Raw genomic sequence first — 6,714 nt, 5'->3', positions numbered from 1 at the left:
AAATGCCGGTTTTATGAATTTGATGATGTTGAATGGTGGAATTACTGTTTTGTTATGGGCCGGAATGGCTGTGTATGATTATGAATATTGGCTGGTTCTGGATTGAACCGTGAGCCAGAATGGCTGTGTGTGATATTGATTTATGGCTGATTGCCGAATGAGTTGTGGGTCGTATGGCTGATTATGAATTATGAATTTAAGCCGAAGGGCTATATTTATTGATAAATTGGCTGGTTCTGGATTGAACCGTGAGCTGGATGGCTGAGATGGATGGTGATCCATGGTTGAGTACAAATGCATGTATGCAATTGAATGAATTGTGAATGTAAGCCGGATGGCTGAGATGAATGTTGTATGCAAGTATGCTTGTGTTTTTTCTCTGGTTGTAAGGGTGACAGGGCACCGATACCCTATAATGGCGACAGGGCGCAGATACCCTCTAATGGCGACAGGGCGCATATACCCTCTAATGGCGACAGGGCGCAGATACCCTCTAATGAAAATAATGCGCAACAGAGAGACTGTGCCCGGGTTAGCTACCAGACACATCAGGTTGGCTTGGTAACCGACAGATGATATCATCAGCCACTAGGGACAGGCATGCATCATATGCATCTATGTGACATTGTTTGGGTGTGCATATCATACTTGGTTTGCCTATGTGATTACTTGTGATTACCTACTACTTGTTCTACTTGTTGTAACTGTTTGTTTGTGCTTGAACTTCCTATCTGTGTTTGCAACTAGGACTCTGTTGGTTTATGGTGATCGGTTGTTGGATTGGATTGTTTGGGCCTAGGGCCGTGGTTGAATTGAGATGGACCGATGGTTGATTTCGGTTTTATGTTTCTCGTTTGGAAAACTATGAAAGGCTATTTTGGTTCAGTATAGATAAACCTTTTGAAAGGCTTTTTGAGTTTTTGAGAATCGAACGGTTCCTCTTTTAGAAGGATTTTTGTCTTTACTTCTATTGTAAACCGTTGTTTTTGAAAAGAGGCATATGACGGTCATTAATCACTGGTACGGTTTATCTTCATGTATCCTATTACAGTAATTCCCAAAAAACCCTCTACTGAGAACCCTTTCGAGGATGATGTTCTCACCCCCCTACATTTTTTCCCTTTCAGGATATGGGCGCAGAAGTTACGAAGAGCTTATTTAATTGTTGTTGTGATGCTCTGTATTGTTTCAGTTATGGTTTATTGTACCCTCGCCCTTATCTTGATATATTCTGTAAGAGGGATAGAAATTGTATTGGTTAATGTGTGTAATATTATTTATATATATGTATGTATATATATGGATGTACTCTTTATGAGTTTCTGGAAGTTGTATGGTATGTATGGATGTACGTTGTATAGCAAAAGTATCTTTTTTGGGAGCGGTATCGCGGTTTAAAGTTTTAAACAGGCTCATATTTTAGTATTAAATAGTATAAGTGTCATCGTAATGTCCGAGGTATCAGAGTTGCGCAGCCGGAAGCGTGAGCTTTGGTAGTTAGGGTGTTACATTATGGTATCAGAGCGGTCTTTCCTGTAGAGCCTGAGGAATGGACCGACTATGCTTCAATTGCATACTCTGAGCTTTTGTCATGTATTAAGTCTTGTCTGATGACGAGAATTAGAGCTTTATGCACATGACGATCTATCGATTAACACTGTTAGTCTTGCATCGCATAATTCTTGGTATTAAGTTTGGCCGGCTTGATACTAGTGAATTATGTATATGAGAGCACTAATGGGTTGTCATAGATGATATACGAGTTTTGAGCAAAGCGAATCGCGGGTTTTGGAAACGTTAGAAACTATTTCTCGAGGCTATTCAGTTGTATATCTTGGATTTTGTTCGAGTCGACCTGTTCTTTCATATCCTAACTTGAAGTTCTTGTTTGCTACTCCTCTTGAAAAGTAATTTGATGTTTCCACTCTGTTTCCCTATTCATATGTATTCTTATTTGATTTTAAGTGCATATGCTTGTTTAAAATCCTTGTTGCATCTATCTTCCTCTGTTTGAATTCTTCTTGATTCATGTATTCTTTGATATGACTTTGAACTTGTCCTAATGCGCTGTGCATTTTAACTCTGAGATTCTGAGTCCATTATTAGAGAAATTATTGATTCAGTTTTTCTCTTATTTGACACTGAGCACAGCCAATTGATATTTTATAAAAATTGCTGTTGATTAGATATATATTTATCTATGTATAAAACTTTGAGATTTCTTATACAGTTTGACAACTATTTATTTCTAATACACCGCCTGTGCTTTTACTGGTTGATGGAACTGCATTTACTCTAAATTACAATTTGACTTTCTAGTAATTTTACTATAGTTCCAATGCACATCTTCATTTGATTATGTATTTGGGTATTTTTCAAAATTCTGAAAAGAAAGGATTTACCACTTTTGTCTCAGTTGAGTTTCGTTTGATGAAGTACACTTGATTTATTTTTGGTTTGAGTTTGATTTAGCATACCGCATTGTTTATGCCATTGCTGCTTCTTTTGAAAATGTTGGACTCATAGCTTTCTTCTTAGGAACGGACTAAATTCTCTCATTATCTTTACAAGAGTTTTTTTTTTTTAGTCAAAGATTTATCCTTGAGAAATTACTAATGATTGGGTTGTCTTTTCCTATGACTTTGTATTCTTTTGAATCAATTGAAAGCTTGTTTGATGTCTCATGCTTAGTGGATCTTGTTTGAACTACTTTGACTTGAGACCCTTTCTTGTATGACTTAACTCCTTTTAAGTACATTCTAATCTCCTTGAATATCCTTCGGAGATGGTGATTTCAAGAACACTTTGGAGTCTTGTTTTGAACTTTTAAAGAAGTTTTGAATTCTCTTTGAAGAAGTTCTAAATGGAATTTATTTTCTATTGCTTGATTGAGATTGAAACCATTGTTCGATTTTGACAAAGTTGATTTAAATTTGGCATGCGCTATTTTAAATGAAGTTTCGAATGGCTTCGTTGTTTAATGGAAGCCTGCCCATTTGTAATGCACCGCTTATTGCCTTTACCAAATTGTAAGCAAATTTTATCTCGAAAATTCTTTTCTAAAAAGAGTTTAATTTTCTCTTTCGTCCTTGCTATGAATGTTATACACACTTGTTGGAGTATGGACTCTGGGAATTTTTGAACAAGCATTTGATTTCTCTTCCGAGTTTTTGATTGCCTTTGGTTAAGTTGTGCACCTAATTATCTTTCTAAAATATTTGAGGAGATATTTTAGCCTTTAGCCAAACTTGTGTGCACCTTGTTTTTTTAAAAAATTCTGCATGATCTGTTTCAACATAAAATTGTATTACAGCAAAGCCACGTTATTGCTTTTGTTATTCTCTTGGAGAATGTTTGTTACTTAACCTTTCTTCTAAATTGCGAAGTGATTTTTCCGCAAGTTTTCAATTCTTTTATGAACAATGTATTCGGAAGTATTTTTAATCATGCTCTTGAGTTCTGTGAGCTTTATCTTGGGTTTGAAATATTTTCTTCTGTAAACATCATGCTTCCTCGACTTAGCTTGAGTTTGTTTCAAACTGATGCGCTGGTTTTCTTCTTATTGATCCTATTGGATTTCTTTGATTCAAGGGTCATCTTTGAGGCTATCAATTGAATTGTGTCTAGCAAACTTCATTGCTTGAGTATCCTTGGTCATCTGGGATTGGATACATTCTCTCAAATCTATTATTGCTATCCTTGACATTTGACTCTCCTTTCTAAATCTTGTATCCTTCTGAGTAGACTCGAGAATTGTTTTGATATCACGTGCGACTTGTAGACATAGTAACGCGATGCGTTAGTTCTTTAAGACGTGATATGTGTATAAGGAAGTTGAAGCGGTAGGTGGGCAACGTTAGGCGTTGTGGATGTTTTGCCCCTTGGAAACGAGTTTGCGGGTGTTAGGCTTATGTTTGGCCATGAGGTTGTAAAATGTTTGGTGAAGTTGGAAAGTGAAGTTCTGAAGTGGGAACAAGATTGTCAGCAAACATTATGCCGCTGTGTAAATACCAACATGCTTTGCAGCCTTTTACCACACAAATTACCACTTTGCTTTGTGAACGCCTATCTTGATTTGCACCCTATTTGACACCTCAAGTTTTTGTAAAGCCTTGAGATCATATGACCTTGTGCATTGAGCCTACCTTGTAAGGTTTGCTTTGCAATCACACTCCTACCTTTGTATCTTTATGCATACGACCATCAAAGTATTTGAAAATCGTATATATGTTTATATTTGAGATATATTTTTGCTTCTTTCTTAAATGTGTTTAATGATGAACTGTTATGAAATTTCTTCGTTTTGTATCAATTTTCGAGGGCAACAATTTTTATAAGGTGGGTAGAATGTAAGACCCAAAACCTTTGAAAAGTCTTATTATGATCAAGTCTCAAATCATATAGTTATTTATAGCCTTAATTTCAGAAATTTGTTTTATTAAAGATAATTAAGGAAATTTTTAATTTATTGAATTTGAGATGAGTTATGATTATTATCCAATTTTATAATTATTGGATTATTTTCTATATTCAAATTATGAAGTTGGTAGTTATGAAATAATAGAGATTTTATATGATTTGGACTGAATAATTTATATTTTAAGGAATTAATACTGTTGCTTTGGAAAATAAAGGATTTAATTATATTATTCCTAATTATTTGATTTGGACCTTTTATTGAAAATAATTTGTACAAATTGATGATCAAATAGTATTTTTATACATTAATTTTGTTGGATTAGAATTTATTTTTAATTACTATATTATCCTTATTTGAAGTGAATTTACCTAAACTACCCCTAACCCTAAAAACCCCAACCCGGTTACCCATTTCCTCTAACCCTACAGCCACCAAAACCCTCCCCCAACAACCAGCAGCAGCAACGCTGCAATGGAGAAGGAAAACAGAAAACAGAAAAGGGAGAGGGAGTCAGAGTCGCGTGCCAGGGGAAGAGAAGAGGGAGAGGCGAGCCAGCAGCGGTGGGCCTCGCCGTCGCCGCCAAGCTGCTCGCCGTTCGCCACCAACGTCGAAGAAGAGGGAGATCAAAATCGGAAGTGAAGAGGGTCGCGTTTCACGCCATGCAGTCGCGTTGCCCTCACCGCGCCGCGTCGCCCTCACCGCGCCGCGTCGCCGTGCCACCATCACGCCATAGATCTGCTCTGTTCGCGAGCTGAGCCAAGGAAGGAGAGACGAACGCGACGGGGAGGAGTGGGAAAGCCGCACCGACACTGTTGGAGTCTCACCGCCGCCGTCCCCGTGGTGGCTAGTGTCATCACCGGAGAGAACCACCGGAGTTGCTGTCTGCCTTTGCTGGGGTTCGTCGCCACCGGAGCTTCCCTGGCCGACAGATGCAGCCGCCGCCCTCCTAGCTGCCGCTGTTGGAGTTGATGTTGCTCTAGCCTTGCCCTGACTCCATCTTGAACCGAGAACCGCTACTGTTGGGTAAGCTTTACCCAGTTTTTGATTTCATCTTGTTCCATCAATCCGTTTCTACCTAGAAGCATTGTTGTTGACCCTAGTTGTATTAAATAAAATGGTTATAGTGAGTTGCATTGCCACTGCCCTTAACGGAGGTAGTTACTGGCTGCATTTGGAAATTTCTGTTGGAACTTGCATTTGTTCTGGAGCTGTTTCATCGGTTGCTGGAACTACTAACAGAGCTGGCTGAGTCACGGCGATTATGGCTGCCAAGGGCGGTTCTGTGGTTGTCGGAACCACTGCTGAAGCTTCTGTCCTTTGGTTCAGTTAGTATTCCTTAGTTGCCGTAAGTACCTCTGCCTCGAGACCTTGCCAGTTCATATCCTGTGATGTGTTTTAAGATTTTCGCAATAATAATGTTTTCTAGGATTAAGTTATCGGAGCCACATGTTGCGCGTAAGGGTTGTCCTTGCTGCTGCGAGAGTAAACAAAGCTATGATGTAAGCTGCCGGTAAATTCAGGTTGATTGAGAGTTCCGGTGACGCTTTTGGATTATGATATTGCGTTTTGAGGTAGGGGCGCTTTCCAAAATCTATGTTTTATGTATTGGAATTATTATATATGGATACCGATGTGAGATATTGTGTATTTGGTGATTGTATCGGCCTTATGTATGGTTTGATTTGTCTCGATTGATTATGAACATTTGTTGATTGGTTTGTTGTGCAGTTTTGTGAAACAGAATGATTGAGTTGATTCCTTTAAAGATTTGAGGTCGAGTTTAATCCATTGAGAATTGATTTGGATTTAGTTGATTTTCTTGATAATGTGAAATATCGAACGCTCTTTTGAATCTAGTCTGGTTTGCTTTAATTGGATTGGTTGTGACAAATGATTTGTTGCTAAACCGTTTCTTTAAAGCTTTGGAAATGAGTTAAATCGGTTGATATTGAGTTGGTTTTGAAATGGTTTCCTTGAGATATGCCACCGAGGCGATTGTTGGATTTAGCTTGCTTTTGAATTAATTTCTGGTTTTGTGTTGTTGAAAAGGAATGAGGAACGGTTTAGTTGGGACCCGAATCGGGTGGCAAAAGTCCGAGTTTTAGGGGAGGTGCTGCCGAAATTTCTATAAAATCTTAGTCTTGTTTGAAAGGTTATTTAAAAAGGGTTGGATTTGAGAAATTGTATTATTTGATTTATTAAGAGGATATTATGTTTTCAAGCTTAATTTATTTAATGAACTTTATGCGTTGAGTTTGGCTTATTTAGAAATGAACTATTTTTACCGTTTGAAT

At 37.9% G+C, this 6,714-nt stretch overlaps 2 long non-coding RNA genes and 1 pseudogene across 2 annotated transcripts in view; all 3 read left to right on the top strand.

The window, feature by feature from the left end:
• LOC107481331 (uncharacterized) overlaps window positions 1-1,927 on the top strand; it is a 4,226-nt gene extending 2,299 nt beyond the window's left edge. The window contains exon 4 of the long non-coding RNA XR_001590586.3: window positions 1,128-1,927. This is a non-coding gene — a long non-coding RNA (uncharacterized LOC107481331). The remainder of the gene's footprint in view (window positions 1-1,127) is intronic.
• LOC107481314 (chloride conductance regulatory protein ICln-like) overlaps window positions 1-6,714 on the top strand; it is a 21,619-nt pseudogene that overhangs the window by 11,848 nt on the left and 3,057 nt on the right.
• The window catches only part of LOC107481324 (uncharacterized), a 4,023-nt gene continuing 2,137 nt past the window's right edge, over window positions 4,829-6,714 (top strand). Inside the window, exons 1-3 of the long non-coding RNA XR_001590585.3 lie at window positions 4,829-5,443; window positions 5,545-5,765; window positions 5,847-5,991. This is a non-coding gene — a long non-coding RNA (uncharacterized LOC107481324). The remainder of the gene's footprint in view (window positions 5,444-5,544; window positions 5,766-5,846; window positions 5,992-6,714) is intronic.

Source organism: Arachis duranensis, chromosome 1 (genome assembly GCF_000817695.3).
Source record: "Arachis duranensis cultivar V14167 chromosome 1, aradu.V14167.gnm2.J7QH, whole genome shotgun sequence".
Classification (NCBI taxonomy): Eukaryota; Viridiplantae; Streptophyta; class Magnoliopsida; order Fabales; family Fabaceae; genus Arachis; species Arachis duranensis.
The sequence above is the reverse complement of the archived record's forward strand: the minus strand, read 5'-3'. Positions and strand labels throughout refer to the sequence as shown.